Here is a 20,383-nt window from a genome sequence, read left to right on the forward strand (position 1 = left end):
AGATGCAAAATCAAAACAGGTATATGTTTTAACTTTTAGAGAAATGTATATAATTTAACATTGTTCCCAAAAAACCTATGACAGAGCATTTAATTGTTAACTCAGTGACATGGGTCAGGATATGATTCATCTGAACCTGCTGTAAAGACCCATTATTTCAAAGAAAAGAATGAGCTTGTATTTTCCATGAGAAACAGTTAATTAAACTAAATGTTGTTTCCAATACATTATTCAGTGATACCCTTGTAGGTAAGAATTTTATGTTTTATTATAAGACTTCTATATATGTACTCAATATTCTGTTAATTAAAGTGAATGATAATTTAATAAAAGATGTATTAGTAATTAGTTGTCATCTACCATTAACAGTTAACCAAAAAGATGTGTATTTGAACAGTGGCAGTTAATTAATACTCAGTTCAAGTGTCTTCTCATCAAAGTAAAAAGTTATTTTCACTCTCACCCTGTTCATCGTGAACATAAGAAACCAGGGTATAATTTGGTGGCATGACAACATCATGCTACAGAGACTTAAAAAAATAAAGCACTAAATTAAAGGCTGAAGTGGAAGTGGGACTTAACAGTTTATTGAATGCAAACATTTCGAATACTAAAAGTGGTGACTGAAAAATAAGTAGACAATGTTTAAGAGAAAGTATAGCCTTTTTCATGCCTGAAATGATTTAAATACACTCCTGCCAGGAGGAATTGATTAGGATGATTCTCTACTGCTTCACTAGAAATGACTTGCTATTGACAGATACATTTGTATGGAAATATTTTTATCTCAAACTGACAATAATTTCTTCTAAACTCACCTGGACCATGAGAACCCTCTCCAAAAAGCAAAGTTATGCCTGATCTTGTCACCAGAGAGTAAAAATACGCCATTTTCTCCTGAAATGTCGCTGTAAGTGTAATCTGTTGTATGTGTACAGATCCCCTTATTTACTGCAAAGGGTGGTGGATTTCAGTTATTCAATTTCACGTTTTTCTTCCCTCAAAAATAATTTATTAGATATTAATGAATATTATAGATATGAGCCAAAAGTGTTAAGAGAAATAAATCTCAATGTTGGAAGGTTAATGCATTAGCTGTTTATTTCATCAACCCTTTCAAAATTTTTTGTTTAATTTTCCTAATCTGAGCATCAGTATATGAATTATATTTGGCTATGATTTTTCCATAGAATAAAGTTTGTGGACCCAAAACAACCTATAATCCCTAGGTTATTCACAAACTGGTCATTGAATTATTCTGTATAAAAATTGCATGATTTGTTCTATTTATATTTATATAGATCATTTTGTGAGTTTCATTATAATTTTTGTTTTTCTTTAAAAATACCCTGGAAGTTTTCCACTTAAATAACGTCTTAATCTCCAGTGTGAATAGCTTCATAAATTTTATCACTGTATAAATAAGCAGGTAGACCAACTCTAATATACAAACTATTTGCATTTATAGTTTGTTTTATTGACAAAATGTCCAACCCAAGGGGCGTCATTCACATTAGCTTGTTATTGACCTTTCTGACTGAAAGAAGTGATCGGGTTCACCTGCAAAATATGGAGAAATTATGGACAATGAAGCGAAACCTTTATTTCAGGATGAAGAGGTCAAAGTCGAAAAGAACTGCCTCACATTGTAAATGTGATGAGCCCACTAACGAATAGTCCAAGATGTTGCCAATTATCAATTATTCTAAACTGCCAGGAACCACTAAAATCCATCATTTCACTTATAACATCAAATTATTTTGATCCATTATATCTGATTTTTTTGTACCTTTAGTCCTTGTTCATTAGGTGACTTTTCAGCTGAATTTTGTGGTTTGATACTTGGCCATTGTTCAAATCAGTATCTTTGATTTCCGTATTATAGAACAGAAATGTTAAAATCTTTTGAAATTCGTGTTTCTGGCTTTTGTACATTGTAAACAGTCATTTGTGAAACTTGACAGCATATAATTGTATTACTTAGAACAAATTTTTTGCAACCACCTTTAAAAGATGTTACACAATGCAGTATTTTTGCAATGTCTTCTTTAGAATGTGTGACTGTATTTGTCAGGTTCAGATGAATTACGTAACAATTAAACCTCAAAGCTGTTATGAAGTATACAGTTTATGATTACTTTTGTAAAAGAAAATGGAAAGCATTTGAAATATAATTTTACTCTGTTTCGTATGTACTTTGCAAAAGAAATAAAGTGATTATAAATTATCTTTGTCTCTGTTTATAGAAAATATATTTTCCAGATTTAATTTTGTGACCTTTATATTATTAAGGTTTTCTCTAATAGACATTATCTGTGGCATTCATTAGTAGTGCAAAATGATATGTTTATCAATAATCCAATAATTCAGGCACTGAATATATGTTAAAGGTCTTCTGTAATATATGTCATTTTTATCACAAAATTATTCATTTAAATTTTTGATTATTTCCACTAAGAAGCAATGAAACAATCATGAGTCAAGTGTTAAAAGCCATAAATGCCATTTACACACATTAGCTAAATTTGTTTTACCTTCCAAAAAAAATCCCAAGCCCCTAGAAAACCTTAGTAGGTGATTCAGCAGTTGGGGTGTATCAGATATTTTGCTGGATCATTTGTCTGCTTCTGCTTTGCCTCCAATTTTCAAAATATTTTCATCAAGAATATAGGCATAGCTACTAGTTTTAGACAGTAAACAGGGCACTGACTCAAAGAAAATCATAACTGTTGGCAAATCAGATGTTCTATACCTAGAGTTATTGTTTATTAAAATATATATATATGGCCAGGCGTGTTGGCTTATGCCTGTAATCCCAGCACTTTGGGAGGCTGAGGCAGGTGGATCACCTGAAGTCAGGAGTTCAAGACCAGCCTGACCAACATGCTGAAACCCTGTCTCTACAAAAAAAAAAAAAAAAAAAAAAAAAAAAATTAGCCAGGCGTGGTGGTGGGCACCTGTAGTCCCAACTACTCAGGAGACTGAGGAAGGAGAATCACTTGAACCCAGGAGGCAGAGGTTGCAGTTAGCCAAGATTTCACCACTGTACTCAAGCCTGGGCAACAAGAGCAAAGAGTGAAACTCCACCTCAAAAAAAAATATATATATATATATATATGCCTCTTCCCAGAATGATGCAGGATAAAAACTCAATGACCTGACCTGTCTGGCCTTGTTTAAATCCGTATATCCAAACAGTATGAAGAGCCTGAGTGAAATCTAAGTTGATGCTTTAGAAAAGGAGCCAGATTGCCACTTTTAAAGATTTTCTTGTTTCTTAGTAGTGTTCCCAAATTTCTCCCCAGGAAGTGTTCATATTCCCACTGGTTTAAAATGTGTATTCCCACTAACAATATAAGAGAGCTTCCAGGTACCCTCATCCACAATTGGCATTATTATTTGAATCTGCCAATTTGAACATGAAAAAATGTTCTAATTTCTATTTCCTTTTTTTCCAGTGGAATAGGTCATATTTTACATAATTATTGGCAATTTGGATTTCATTAAGTCTTTTCGCATTCTTCCATTGGGATTTTCTTCCTTATTTATTTTTAAAGGTTTTTATTTCATTTTTGAATGCAGACAAATTTTTCATATAAGCATATCTCAAACTAATCATTCTTCAAAGTAGATATCAAAATATTAGGTTATAATCTATAAAGGACATTTATACAATATATATAAATAAAAAATACATATTAAATATATGTATGAGGAAATGTAAAGCAAAGTTTAAACAAAAGTTATCTTCTCTTGAAAAGCACAAGTCCTTATCTTGACAGTTTCCAGGATGATTTCGGCTGTCACCCACCAGTGTGTCTGAAAGAAGTAGAAAAAAATAACCCATTATTTATGCTATTGTTTAAAAATCCCTTGTTGTGCTAAATTTGAATAGTTTTGATTCTATCCACTCGTACAATGACACAGAATGGGGTAAAGTTGTATCCAGTAACGTCCACAGAGAATAAAATCAAAAATCTAAATAGAAAGCACAAATAGGACATTTGACAGAAGTTTCCATTTTCATGCTATAGTTAGAATTTTAAAAAAAAAAGTTCTCCAAGTGAAAAAAATTCATTCAAGTTCCAACTATGAGTATAAATTGTGTGAAGAGAAATGAATTCCCACTATGAATGCGTTTAGTGAGTCTGATTAGATTGTGTGCATTTTCATGAGCAACTAATTTTTAAATTAATTTTAGAACATACATGAGTAAAAAACTTACCTTAAATGGGAAGCTAGGGCCGGGCGCGGTGGCTCAAGCCTGTAATCCCAGCACTTTGGGAGGCCGAGACGGGCGGATCACGAGGTCAGGAGATCGAGACCATCCTGGCTAACACAGTGAAACCCCGTCTCTACTAAAAATACAAAAACTAGCCGGGCGAGGTGGCGGGCGCCTGTAGTCCCAGCTACTGGGGAGGCTGAGGCAGGAGAATGGCGTAAACCCGGGAGGCGGAGCTTGCAGTGAGCTGAGATCCGGCCACTGCACTCCAGTCCGGGCGACAGAGCGAGACTCCGCCTCAAAAAAAAAAAAAAAAAAAAAAATGGGAAGCTAGACCTAAGTCAGTAACAGAAACTCAAGCCAGAAACTGAAAGAGCTAATAGATAGAAATCATACAGAGAACACAAGGCACAAACAGGCCACAAAATTGCACAACCCCAGGAGGAATAAAACAGCCTATAGTCTATGTAAATGGTGCTTCCAGGAACACACAACTCTAACCACCTCTAATTAGTAAATAATAAGATATAAGTAGCACTAATAGGTACAAAGTTAATTCAACCAGAAGCTAAAATTGAAAGCTAGAGTTGAGAATTAAAGGAGAGTTTTTTTATTGGACATGTTACCTAAAACATACAGAATACGTGCTATGCACCAAGCACTGTGCTTATTACCTATTGTATTCCAAATCTATGTGTACAAAATGTCTGTGATGTATTATTGTGACCTTTTTAAAGATGGGGGAATTGAGGCTCAGATTGATTAAGTGGATACACCTGTAGTCAGTGGCAGAGTACAACCTTGCAAACATGGCTAACTCATTCCTAAATCAGGGCTTTTAATCTCTACAGGACATGAGATATAACAACTAATACTGATACAATTTTAAAATATGTTCACATATATTGCTTCTTAATTCTTACCACAAGCCATGTGGATTTCATCACCCCCATTTAACAGAGAAGATAATCATAGTTAACAGAGTTTAAATGAAAGCCCAAGGTATTGTAGTAGACTGGAATGGGGCCTCAAATCTAGGTCTTCAGTCCTCAAACTACATGCACATTTTATGACCTGTTGCTTTTCTGGTTGCCTTCATACTATGAAACAAAATAAGACTTAAAGGTATTTTGCCTCTTTAGATAAATCACTAAGACGAAAGTTATATAAACCTAATTAACACTTACTTTACTCATCTATAAATTGAGGTTAGTTATTTCTGTCTGACCTACCACTTAGTTAATGTATGTACCATCTTGTAATATGTAAAATATTCTGCAAATAGTAGGTACTAGTTTTTGCACCAACTTCATTCCTGTCATTAATAGGAAGAACCCATGGATGGGATATTTTTAAAAGCCATAAGATAGGTGTTTGTGCAGGTGAAGTGGCTAAGAAGGGAGTAAATGCCAAATTGACCCTGACCTTACCAAAAAAAAGAAAAAGAAAAAAAAAAAGCAATCAAGAGTAGAGAAGGAGCCTAGACAATACGTTCAAGTTCTATAGACTCCTGTTAATCATATTCAGAAAAAAAGAAAAAAAACCTCTCCCGTTGCCACTACCATAGCTGAGGCTATGAAACTTCTTTTCTGATGTTTATAAATCTTGCTAATTGGTTTAAAAATGTCTAGATTTTCCTAAAGGTCACTCACTCTCCACTATACAGCTCCATCTCCAGAAAATGCATCTCTGAGCATCCCATATCTTTACTCAAAAACCCTATATGGATCTTAAAAAGAAAACGAGCAGTAGTGGAACAACTGGAAATCCATAAGAAAATAAAATTTGACCCCTACCTCATATCATACATAAAAATTAATTTCATCTACATCACACTTAAATGGATATCTTAAACCTGTACATCTTCTGGATGACAAAGCAGGATATCTTTGTGACCTTGGAGTAGGCAAACCTGGCCAAAACTTTCTAGTTTCTTAGAACTGAGCAAAGACAATTATAGAAACAAACAAAAGTAAAGATTTAAATTTCCTCCAAATGGACCACAAAGAACTCAGAGTTTCAAAGCAACTCTAATCAAAACTGCAACAAGATTTCTGTTTGTTTGTTTTTGTTTTAATGGAACCTAATAAGCTGATTCTTAAATGGCATATGGAAAAGTAAAGGTCTATGAACAGACATTCTGCTGAAAAGGAAGAAGAGGAGTTGAGATTTCACCTAAAAAAAAAAAAAATCATGTCTTATCTTGAAGTTACAGTCGTCAAAACAGTGTGGTACAGTATGAACTTAGGCAAACTGACAAAATAAAGAGAGTAAAAACATGCCACATAGATATGGAAATTAATATAACAGAGGGGACATATTAAGCTGTGAGAAAACAATGGAACTATTTAATAACTGCAAGTTTTAAAAATGGGAAAAATATAAACATGGATCCTCTTTTCAGTCTACATACTAAATTCAACTTTGAGTGGCATTCAAATGTCAAATGAAAATTCTCAAAATTATATTGTAAAGTATAAATAATTTAGAAAGAGGAAATGGTTTCTTAAGACATGAAATGTGCTCTACATTGCAAAAGACTGATGAATACTGTTACATTAAATAAACAAGTTGTCATTATCAAAACAAACATTTAGAGTAAAAAAGCAACCAGATGTGGTGGTTTAGGCCTGTAGTCCCAGCTACTCAGGAGGCTGAGGAGAGGATTGCTTGAGCCCAGGAGTTGAAGGATGCAGTGAGCTATGATGATGCCACTGCACTCCAGCCTGGGCAACAGATCGAGACCCCCATTTCTTTTTTTTTTTTTTTTAGACAGAGTCTTGCTCTGTCGCCCAGGCTGGAGTGCTGTGGCCGGATCTCAGCTCACTGCAAGCTCCGCCTCCCGGGTTTACGCCATTCTCCTGCCTCAGCCTCCCGAGTAGCTGGGACCACAGACTCCCACCACCTCGCCAGCTAGTTTTTTTGTATTTTTTAGTAGAGGCGGGGTTTCGCCGTGTTAGCCAGGATGGTCTCGATCTCCCAACCTCGTGATCCGCCCATCTCAGCCTCCCAAAGTGCTGGGATTACAGGCTTGAGCCACTGCACCTGGCCGAGACCCCCATTTCTAAAAAAATTAAAAAACAAAAAAGGGTGAAAACAAGCTACAAATTGAGGATAAGATATTAACAACTCATATAACTAATAAACAGTCCATAGCATGTTATGTAAACTTATGTAAACAAATCTTACAAATCAATAAGAAGAGCTTAAGTAATCCAGTATAAAGTGAGCAAAAGCATGAAAGGTTTTAATGGAGGAGGGAATGCTTATGGGCAGTAAACACATAAAGAAGTACTCCATCTCATTAATAATCAAGAAATGTAAATCAGGGTTATAATGAGAACAATATATAATATTAATTGACAATGTCACAAAGTCTCACAACACTAACTCCAAAAAGGTGGTAAAGCAATAGACTTTCTAATACATTTCTATTAGGAGAGTGATATTAAGAAAACAAATTGGAAGTATCTATTAAACTTTTACATATATGGGATGGAGCAATTCCACTCCTAAGTCTATACCCAGAAAAACCTTCAACCATGTGGATTAGGAGATACATACCAAATTTTAATAGGAAAACCACACAAAATCAATGAAGGGAGAGAAGAAATGACTCACATGCCAATAAAAAGGGTAATGGATAAAGAAAGTGTGGTATATTCAGCAATAAAATATTAAACAATAGTGGAATCACCTAATTATTTCTACCTACAATATGGATAAATCTTAATTTAAACTCTTTTTTTTTTTTTTTTTTAGATGGAGTCTCACTCTGTCACCCAGGCTGGAGAGCAGTGGTGCAATTCTGGCTCACCACAACTTCTGCCTTCTGGGTTCAAGCAATTCTCTTTCCTCAGCCTCCTGAGTAGCTGGGATTACAGGTTCTCACCACCACACTCAGCTAAGTTTTTGTATTTTTAGTAGACATAGGGTTACTCTATGTTGGCCAGGCTGGTCTCAAACTCCTGATCTCAAGTGATCTGCACACCTCGGCCTTTCAGAGTGCTGGGATTACAGGTGTGAGCCAATGTGCCTGGCTTTAATTTAAACTCTTAATAAATCTTAGAAAATGGTGACTGAAAACACTCACCTTAAAGAATATGTATAGTTATACCTTTACACAAATTTTTTTAAATCGCTAAAGAATATTGTGTCACTGCAAGCAAAAACTACACATAAACTTATTCAAAAGAGCAAGAGAATAAAGACTGATAATAGAAAAACAATAGACAATAAATCAATGGAAGCAAATTGAGAATTCAGGAAAAACTTTCACATTTATGGTCAATCATTTTTTAACAAGGGTGTTTATTTAATAACTGCAAGTTTTAAAAATGGGAAAAATATAAACATGGATCCTCTTTTCAGTCTACATACTAAATTCAACTTTGAGTGGCATTCAAATGTCAAATGAAAATTCTCAAAATTATATTGTAAAGTATAAATAATTTAGAAAGAGGAAATGGTTTTTAACAAGGGTGTCAAACAATGAAATGGGAAAACAATAATCTTTTCAACAAATGGTGCTAGGATAATTAGACATTCACATCCAAATGAATGAAGTTAGACCCCTACCTCACACCATAAACAATAATTCACTCAAAGTGATTCAAAGTCCTAAATATAAAAACTAAAATTATGAAACTCTTAGAAGAATACATAAGCATAAATTTTTGTGACCTTGGACTTGGCAATAATTTCAAAGAAATAATAGATAAATTGGATTTCATTAAAATTAAAATCATTTGTGGTTCAAAGGACACCATCAAGTAAGTGAAAAGACATCCCACCAAATGGGAGAAATTATATGTAAGTCATACAAAGAACATCTGTAGTTCAATAATACAAAGACAAAGAATCCAATTTTAAAATGGGTAAGAGATCTGAAAAGACATTTCTCCAAAAAGAGATACAAAAGACCAATAAGCACATGAAAAGATGTTCAGCATCATTAGTCACCAGGGAAATCAAAACCACAATAAGTAACTACTTCACAACCACTAAAATGCCTATAATTAAAAAGACAGATAATAACAAGCATTGCCATCTATATGGGGAAATTTGAAACCTCATAAATTGTTGATAGGAATGTTACACATAAAATTACATATGACCAGCAATTCCACTCCTAAATATATACCTTAGAGAAATAAAAACATATGTCCACCAAAGAAAGTGTACATCAGCAGTCCCTAACCTTTTTGGCACCAGGGACTGGTTTTGTGGAAAACAATTTTTCCACAGACTGGGGTGGGAATGGTTTCAGGATAAAACTGTTTCACCTCAGATCATCAGGCATTAGACTCTCATAAGTAGGATGAAACCTAGATCCCTCACATGTGCAGTTAACAATAAGGTTTGAGCTCCTATGAGAATCTAATGCTGCCACTGATCTGAAAGGAGGCAGAGCTCAGGCAGTAATGCTCATTTGCCTGCCACTTACCTCCTGCTGTGCACCTGGTTCCTAATAGGCCATGAATTGGTACCAGTCTGTACCCTGGGGGTTGGGGACTCCTAGTGTACATGAATATTCATACCTTCATTATTGATAATAGTCAAAAAAGAGGAAACAATCTAAATCCCCAACAATTGATGAATGGATAACTGAAACATAGTATATTCATGCAATGGACTATCTTATTTCGAATAAAATACTGGGACATGCCATAATATGCAAAGCTTGAAAACATTATACTAGGTGAAAGAAACTGGTTACCAAAGACAACACATTTTTAGGATTGTATTTATATGAAATAACACATACAAAATAGACAAATCCATTGAGACAGAATGTAGATTTGTGGTTGCCTGGGGCTACAGTAGATGAGAAGATTGAGGATGACTGCAAAGGATATAGCATTACCTTCTGAATTGATAAAAATGTTCTAAAATTGATTGTGGTGATGGTTGTATAACCATGTAAATGCAACACTAATTATATAATTATATATATATAAACACATATATATGTGGGTAAATTGCTATATGAATTATATTTGAATAATGCTGTTATCAAAAAACAGAGCAAGAAAATGATAGACATAAAATTAAGGTCAGAGTTTATTTGGAGGTGGTACCTAGAATGATAGAATGAAGATGAATAAGTATATTCATACAAATAACTAGAATGATCTAGTTTATTATTATTATTATTATTATTATTATTATGAGACAGATTCTCGCTTTGTCACCCAGGCTGGAGGGCAGTGGCACAATCGGCTCACTGCAACCTCAGCCTACCAAACTCAAATGATTCTTTGTGCCTCAGCCTCCCAAGTAGCTGGGATTACAGGTGTGTGCCACAGTATAATTAATTATTAAGGTTTGAGTTCATGGTCGCTCTTTATATTAACAAATACATACACGCTTATCTGCATACATAAAATAAAACAGGACTTTCTTTTTTACATGGACCAATGAAAATAATTTGTCTACAAACCAATCATTATGATGAACACAATTCTATAAACTTGAGGTCCATTTTTAATATAATTAACATCTAGCTTGTTATATTTTATGTATCACATCTCAGTTTACAAAACTGGATCGGTGAATCAAATGTAGTTAATTAATTCTGTTAAAGAGAGAAAAAATGGGCAGGGCGCGGTGTTTCACTCCTGTTAACCCAGCACTTTGAGAGGCTGAGGCAGGCAGATCACAAGGTCAAGAGATCAAGACCATCCTGGCCAATATGGTGAAACCCTGTCTCTACTAAAAATACAAAAATTAGCTGGGCGTGATGGCATGCACCCATAGTCTCAGCTACTCCGGAGGCTGAGGAAGGAGAATCGCTTGAACCCAGGAGGTGGAGATTGCAGTGAGCCGAGATCACACCACTGCACTCCAGCCTAGGTGACAGAGAAAGACTCCATCTCAAAAATAATAATAATAATAAAATAAAACAATAAAAAGGAGAGAGAGAAAAAAATGTAATTTTACTACTTAAAATGATAAATGCAAAAACGAACAGGCATTGATCTCTAAAATCTCACTCAACCAAGATAAAGGCAAAAACTACATCCATGTTAATTCTCTGACTGTTCCTATCTACCCCGTATTCATATTTCCTTTAAAATTTACCTGGTCCATTTTCATTTACCACTACAGTCTTAATAATGACATAGACTGGCCGGGCACAGTGGCTCACTCCTGTAACCCCAGCACTTTGGGAGGTCGAGGCGGGCGGATCATGAGGTCAGGAGACTGAGACCATCCTGGCTAACACGGTGAAACCCCGTCTCTACTAAAAATACAAAAAATTAGCCGGGTGTGGTGGCGGGAGTCTACAGCCCCAGCTCCTCGGGAGGCTGAGGTGGGAGAATGGCATGAACCCGGAAGGCAGAGCTTGCAGTGAGCCGAGATCACGCCACTGCACTCTAGCCTGGGCGACAGAGTAAGCCGTCTCAAAAATAATAATAATAACAATAATAATAATAATAATAATAAAGACTGTGGGGAAAGGAAAGAAAGAGTGGTGATAGAAACATTGCTGGCCAAAAGCTGACACATAAAGACTGACAGTGGAGTAGAGATTGGGAAGAGTGTTATTATTTTACATAACATTGTTTATAAGTAATCTTACAAAATATTTAATTTTAAAATTTTCATTTTGTTATTTATAATTCTTGTAACTTTGAAATATATCAGAATTTTATGTTTACCTTTTGGTTGTTGGGGTTTTGGTTTTTGATTTTGCAAAACTTCTCCTTACTCTCCTAAGTGTGCTTGCTTCTCTTTAATGCTTCTACTTTTGGAAAGAAAGAACGGAATGACATTACTTTTACTTTGGCACTTTTATGGCAAAATTCCAAACCCTTCATATGTGATATAGAAGTTTCAAGGATAACATGCAATTCAAATCTGAAAGCCAATATCAGCAAACCATTCCAATAGTTAGCCAAGCTTCATTTTCGCAACATTGTTTTATGTAATCCACGATATACAATTCGATATGTGTTTTCAACAAACAATGTCATTTCCTACATGGTACACATTTGCCTTTTTCACAAATATTTTGGGAAACAAAATGCCTGCCATATCTCAGATGCATAGTGTTATATAAAAGGAGAAACCCCGTCTCCACTAAAAATACAAAATTAACCAGGCATGGTGGCGCATGCCTGTAATCCCAGCTACTTGGGAGGCTGAGGCAGGAGAATCGCTTGTACCCGGGAGGCAGAGGTTGTGGTGAGCAGAGATTGCACCATTGCACTCCAGCCTGGGCAATAGTAGTGAAACTCTGTCTCAAAAAAAAAAAAATAATAATAAATAAAGTCTGGAACATTTTGGAATTATTTTACTCCTTACGAAGCCTCACCACTGTTCAATCAATTGTTTAGTACGGATGTATTTTCTACATCCCTACCAAAATGTAAACCTATGTAAATGCCTTAAATATAAGCACAAATTTTATTTCTTTTTTTTTTTTTTTTTTTTTTTTGAGACAGAGTCTCGCTCTGTCACCCAGGCTGGAGTGCAGTGGCCGGATCTCGGCTCACTGCAAGCTCCGCCTCCCGGGTTCACGCCATTCTCCTGCCTCAGCCTCCCGAGTAGCTGGGACTACAGGCGCCCGCCATCTCGCCCGGCTAGTTTTTTGTATTTTTTTAGTAGAGACGGGGTTTCACCATGTTAGCCAGGATGGTCTCGATCTCCTGACCTCGTGATCCTCCTGTCTCGGCCTCTCAAAGTGCTGGGATTACAGGCTTGAGCTACCGCGCCCGGCCCACAGATTTTATTTCAAATGAATGTTGATTTGTTAAAGATTCATTCTAAGAAACTACTGATACTGTTTTCATCTCTCTTTTCAACAACAATAAAATTTAAGAATCTCTTTTTAAATAAATTTTGATATTCAGCTGTCTTACCTGAAGTGACAGCTGTCATTTATTTGTACATCTGTATTTCCACCAGAAACTACTAAATAAGCCAACAAGGATATAGTTACCGATGTCATATGGCATTCTAATCCTTATAATCCTATTTTGAATTTGCACAATTTTGTAGGAACATCTTATGAACTAATACATTGAAAAAATTATCCTATTATGGAGAGTATTCACAATAAAATACACTATCTTTCTCTTTTTCTTTTGAGACAGTCTTGCTGTGTTGCTCAGCCTGGAGTGCAGTGACACAATCACAACTCACTTCTGCCTCAGCCTCCCAAGTAACTGGGACTTCAGGCAGGTGCCATCATGCCTTACTAATTAAAAAAAAAAAAAAATTGTAGAGATGTGGTCTTACTATATTGCCCAGGCTCGTCTCAAACTCCTGGGCTCAAGCAATCCCCCAGCCTTGACCTCCCAAAGTGCTGGGATCACAGGCTTGAGCCACCACATCTGGTCTTTCTTAAATATAAACATGGTTTGCTATTAATTTCAGGTGTGTTCTATTTGTTTAACCTGTTGTAAGTGATTAGCTAATTTAATTTTAATTGTAATTATATAATTGTAATTATAAGTAAAGTTCTATCATGAAATTGGCAATCAATCCTTAATTACATTCATTTCTAATGTATTTAATGTCACATATTCTGAAGTTTTTCAATGTTATTTTTGTTGCTATTGTGTTGTAAAAAAGAGTTTCAACAAAAGAACTCTACGCAAGGCTAAATTTGCATTCAACTATAAGAATAAGAAAATATATTTTTAAATGTGCAAGTGTTCAGAGTATAGCATACCCATATGCTAAATGCAAGATACTTGAAGAAGTTATTCAACAAAATGAGAAAAGAATAAAAAATCAAAGATTTTAATAATAGAAAAATCATCATATAAAGAAATTGTCTCTATGAAATAAAACTACTGAAATAGAAATTGCTTGAATAAATACTAATTTACTACAAAATATAGTAGAAAAATCTTGAAAAAGAAAACACAATATAAAATGTATGAAATGATAACATGAACGAAAATTTTAGATTTCATCACCACAAAAGTAGATATGAAATGAGTGAAGAGATGGAAGAAAAGAAAGGGGGTTGAATTTATTATAATACATGGGTGGCTAATAGACACTAATATTTTTAAAAATAATAGTTACACTATATTTACCTAAAAGCATATATCTACAATGAAAACAATGAATATACTAATAGGGGTTAAAAACAAAATAGTCTAGATAGCAAAAAAAAAAAAAAAAAGAAGGAAAACAAGAAAGCACTAAAAACAGTACATTATAAAAAGATAACATAAGATTAAATATTAGTTAATATAAACAAATAGAACACCCCACATATTTATAGCAAATACTATTAGAAACACAAATATATTTTCAACAATATGACGTTGCCAAAATAAATTATGACATACTGCACTTTAAAAATCGCATTTCAGAAAATAATTGTATTGGAATATTATTTTATAGATTTTTAAGAGAAATTAAGATGGGAAAAATAACACTGTGCTTTTGTGTTCACCTATGTAAAGACATTGCTCCAGAAATTCTGCCCCCTGTCTCATATCATTATACTGTCCTTATTTCACTGTTATTCCAAGCACCACATAAGCATGATGTTACTTTTCCCATGCTAATTTCTCCCTCTCTGCATGCTTCAGTGTTCTTAGTGAAGGAAGAATGCCAGTTGTGAAGGAAAGTCGCAAGGGAAGGATTCCAAGGATGAGAAAGGAGGGGGTAGGAAAATCTTCCAGGAAAATGAGAGGATGAACATCCAAGGGGAAGGCACTCCTCCTGCTAGGCAGAACTAAGGGTCTCTTTTTATGAATGAATTTAAAGTGGGAACAGTCAGTATTGTTGTATGTTTTTTCTCCTGTCATGCTCAGCTCCAGGGGTTTTGGAATAGAAGAGAAAGAGGAAGTGATCTGGAAAGATAGGAGATAGTGATCCACGAGCAAAGTGCTTTAAATTGAGATGATAGAGAGGTTGCATTTATTCATATCTTCTGTGAGGAGAGAAAATTATGCCCCTGTGAGTCACAATAAAGACATCATGCTTACACTTCATAAAATACAGTGAACAGACTGATTCAAAGTCATCTGTTTGTTTTTTCCATGGATGTTATTGAAAATCTATATAGATGAATCCAGTGGCCCCAGATTCTGGTATTATGATGCTTATTTTGAGGGTAGGAAATAAATATTAATAATCAATCATTCTAATTGAGACATGCAACTTTTTATTATATTCTATTTCAGGAAGACTTAACCTAATCTTGTAGAGAGCTTGGTCAGTGGAGGTTTAATTGGAAGAAAGGGTATTTTAGCAGGGACATGAAGAATGAAAAGGGTAAGCTGGTTGCTGGTATAGTGGTAAACAGAGAAAACTGCCTGTGCAAAGACGCTGAGTGCATCAGAAGAAATGAAAGATGGTGATTATGAGTGGAACAAAAAGATTCCAGAGTGAGGAGCAGCTAGCACAAGATGACGCTGGAGGGAAACAGGTAGGAACCAGCCCATGTTCCTACTAAGAAGATGGCCTTTCCAACAGGGGCAATGGAATGCCTGCAGACAGGAACATTTCAAGTTTACAGTTTTAAAGTTTTGAGTGACTAGATCAGAGGTGTGCAAGAGAGAAAGAGAGACAGAGAACACTGAAAGAGGGGAATTTATTTATTTATCTATTTATAGAGACAAAGTCTCACTCTGTCACCCTGGCTGGAGGGCAGTAGCATATTCATAGCTCACTGCAGCCAGTCTCGAACTCCTGGACTCAAGGGATAGGAGGGACATTTTTGATGGAGGAGGAGAGTTCAAAAGGTATTTTTCTACATACTGAATTTGAAGTTACTGAGACATCTAAATGTCTATGTCAAGTAAATAAATATCAAAGTCCAAATCATTTGCTAAGAATAAGGGGGAAGGAAGGAAAGGGATTAGGTCTTTGCGGATAGAGAGTAAAATTCCGAAGTAGTTATGAGAAAGCCACATAAGTTAAGACTGGTGCTGAGGAGCTACAGCATAAAAATAAAACTATTATTCCAATAGGTTATTTAAGCCAATAAGAAATACAGACAGTTATGGCCTTTCAATGAAACGCATTGGGGATTTTAAGATGGAACAGTTTGGGGTGAGAAAAGGTACAAGACACACCCATGGAAGTGAGAATGTGCCGTAGATGGGAGAACACCATTTGAGACAAGTGGTCAAGGCATTAATACCCTGCATGGTTCACATGATCTGGCCCGGAGGTGAGTAGGTGAGCAACTTCTGCTTGAGAATGCTGCAGGAGGAGGTCTGGTTAAGGCAAATATGTGGAAGAAGCCAAGACTATGTAAGAATTTCCTGATCATAGATCAGGAATACCAAATAGTACAGTGAAAGGGGTTAGGGGACTGTAAGAGGAGTAAGAAACCTTATCAGTGGAGAGGAGCCCCAGGGCATTACGAGAAACATTCGGGAGTGGTTGGATGAATATAGGTCTGAGAATAGCAGGAATGCCAAGCAGATTTTTATCCCAGTAGACTCTGGAGGGTGGTGGGCTCTCAGTTCCCCAGGGCTGCTGAAGTCTGGGAAGGGTGCCTGGTTCTTTGTGATAAGGCAGGGAGCATGCTTTCTTGATCTCTTGGGGTGACAGCTGTGGGAAGCTCCTGGGAAGCTTTTCTTGTATTAAATTGCATTATCCAACAAGTTGAATCGTAATTTAATTCTCTAAAAAAGTTAACAGTTTTCTGGAAAAGAAGAAAGATTAACAACTTTTAGTTATGATTGGGAGCATGAGTCACTCCATCCCTAAGGACCACCTCTGTGTCCTGTGGGCAGATCTAAAAAACAAACTCTCTAATGTAAAGTATGAAATTTCAGTTTCTGCTACTTAAATTCATTTAACTTTGGATAAAGTGGTATGTACCTCCATCACAAATGGAGACTCTTCAGCTGAGGTATCATACAGTCTTCCATTAACCAATTCTTTTATTGTAAGTTGTTTTTGATAAAAGCCAATTTGTGCAACCCATTTTGGCCAAATGAATCATGTGCATACTCTCATAAATTGTACCTATATCATGAAAGCAATGACTAAACACTTCAAAATCACTTTACATAATGTGAGTTTTTCCACTCTGGATATGAAAAGTTATAAGAGTTAGGCTGTTAGATAACTGCTAACCTGTGTGCGGAAGGTGCCAAACAAAGGCCATACTCTGAGCTTCCCAAGGGAAGCAGCAACAAAAAACACTTCAGCCAGATGTTTATTACTTAACTGAACTTCTGCCTGAAACCTATGCCTCATTTGTACCTTAGCCAATAGGTTGGGACAATTTAGAGCCTTATCTCACAGCATGTACAAACATCAACTCAAAATCAATTAAAGACTTAAGACCTGAAACTGTAAAACTACTAGAAGAAAATATAGAGGGAAAGCTCTATGACATTAGTCATGACAATAATTTTGTATATGGCCCCAAAAGCACAGACAACAAAAGCAAAAATAGTCAAATTAGATTACATCAAACTAAAAAGCTTCTGTGCAGCCAAGGAAATAATCAACAGAGTAAAGACACAAGCTACTGAATGAGAAAAAATATTTGCAAACAGTATGTCTGATAAAGGGTTAATATCCAAAATACATAAGGAATTCAGTAATTCAATAGCAAGAAAACAAAAAACCCAATTTAAAAATGGGCAAAGGTCCTAAATAGACATTTCTCAAAAGAAGATTTGCAGAAGGACAACAGGTATATGAAAAAAATGCTCAACATCACTAATCAGGGAAATGCAAATTAAAACCACAGTGAGCTATCACTTAACACTTGTTAGAATGATTATTATCAAAAAGACAAAAGAGAAGTTTTGACAAAGATGTGGAGAAAAAGGAACTCTAGTATCCTGTTGGTGAGAGTGTAAATTAGTGCCACCATTGTGGAAAACAGTATAGAGGTTCCCAAAAAAACTAAAAATAGAATTACCATGTGATGCAGCAATCCCACTCCTGGAATACATATATAAAAGAATTGGAATTGTTATGTTGAAGAGATATCTGCACGCCCATATTCATTGTAGTATTATTCACAATAGCCAAGACATGGAAACCACTGACGTAGCCATCAATGGTTGAACAGATTTTTTTAATGCCATACATTCACAATGGGATACTATCCAGCCTTAAAAAAAAAAAAAGCAAATCCTGTCATTTGTGACAATATGGATGAATCTAGAGGACATTATGTTGAGTGAAACAAGCCAGGCACAGAAAGGCAAAGATCACATGATCTCACCTATATGTGGAATACAAAATAGCCAAACTCATAGAAGTAGAAAGCAGAATGATGAGTACCAGAGGCTGGAGTTTGGGGAATGGTGGAGATGTTAGTGAAAGGATACAAATTTCCACTTAAACAGGAGGAATAAATTCAAGAGACCTATTGTACATTATGGTGACTATAGTTAATGACAATATATTTTATACTTGAAAATTACGGGAGTCAATTTTGTGTTCTAACCATGAAAAAGATAAGTATGTGAGATAATGCATGTTAATTAGCTTGATTTAGCCATTTCACAATATGTGCATACATCTTAACACTATGCTGTACACCACAAACAGAATTTTTGTCTATTTGAACAAGTTTTTAAATTTTTAATTATTAAGATATGAAAGTCACTCAGGATGCTGAATAATTCTTTCTTGTGCAGACTGCCCTAAATATTGCAGAACATCTAGCATCCCTCATTCTTTCTCATTAAATGAGACAGGACTGTAACACCTGAAAATATGTAACCACTGATCTAATGACATTACTTCTTCCTCCATGGTTTAAGTCAGTGTGACATATCTGTAGTAGCCCCGATTGGCCACTGGTTCTCTAAATTCCTCTTTAAGGAGCTAGAAAGTGGAGCTTATAACAATTTATATGCATATGTATAGCAGGTGGCATAACAAGTATGAAAGAGTAATATTTTTAGATATTTACCAATATGATCCGTTTTTCTTTCTTCCTCCTTGGAGTTGACTCCATCCCTTTCTTCTTCTGCTTCCCACAGTCAAAGCAGCTGGATTTTCCATGATTATTTTCTCAGGGGAGGAATATAAGAGAGGAAAACAAGAGTTTCTTCTTGGTCTTTTTGTTTCAAAAGCCTGTGCTCATTGAGGCATGGAGAGGACATAGTCAAATTGAGGAAGAACTTCAATTCCTATGAGACTACAAGTTGCTGTAGACTGGGTGGTAGGGGAGTTGAGTGCAGGATTAGAAGGCTGGCCACGAATAAATCATATGGTCAGGAATGAGGGATTATAAACCAAAGGAACCTGCCGAAGGAGCATTTTATCCAAGGACCCGGCAGTAGGCAGAAGAGTGGGAGTGCCCTTCTCACTCTTCCAAGCATCCTGCCCATCACCCATTCCTAGCAGTTATGCTTCAGGCTGATTAGAGGGCTTCCCTTAGATCACAGCCAAATCTAAACTGAGTTACGCGTCACCCAACAGGCAATGCTGTCTACTTATCCTGTACTGCTGCTTGGACCTCTACTGATATATTCCAACCACCACCAACTGACTTGCATTCCTTGAGATTAGACACATAATAGAATTAAAGTTAGGGAAAGTCACTGTAACTGATTTCAGATGGGGATGCAGTTGAAGATCTTCCTGAGCTGCTGGATCATCTAACATATTTATTTTATGCCAGCAAAGTTGGAGCCAACTCCAGTTTGATGTCCCTTCAAACTCACTTAGACACAAACCGAGATGCACTCCTCATTCTCCTTTTGGCAGAGAAAATGACTTGGCTATTCAAGGATGAGGTAGTTGCACTGTTCCTTTACTGGCATAGTGAGTGTATCAGTCTGGTCAGGCTGCCATGACAAAATACTTTACCACAAACTGGATAGCTGAAACAATAGTCATTTGTTTTCTTGCAGTCCTAGAAGCTACAAGTCCAAGGAGCAAGGTAGCAGGAGGGTTGGTTTCAGGGTGGGCCTTTCCTCTTGGCTTGCAGACTGCTGCCTCCTCCCTGTGTCCTCACGTGGCTTTTCCTCTGTGCTTGTGCAGAGAAATAGACTCCTGGTGTATCTTCCTCTTCTTATAGACAAAGGACACCAGTTCTAATGGATTCATGCTCCAATTTGAGACCTCATTTAACCTCAATTACCTCCTTAAAAGCCCTATTTCCAATTATAATCACAATGGGGGCTAGGACCTCAACATATGAATCTAGGGGAGAGGGAACACAATTCAGCTCATAGAACTAAGTATTAGGTTTAGGTT

Source organism: Trachypithecus francoisi, unplaced genomic scaffold, assembly GCF_009764315.1.
Source record: "Trachypithecus francoisi isolate TF-2019V2 unplaced genomic scaffold, Tfra_2.0 Lachesis_group11, whole genome shotgun sequence".
Lineage (NCBI taxonomy): Eukaryota > Metazoa > Chordata > Mammalia > Primates > Cercopithecidae > Trachypithecus > Trachypithecus francoisi.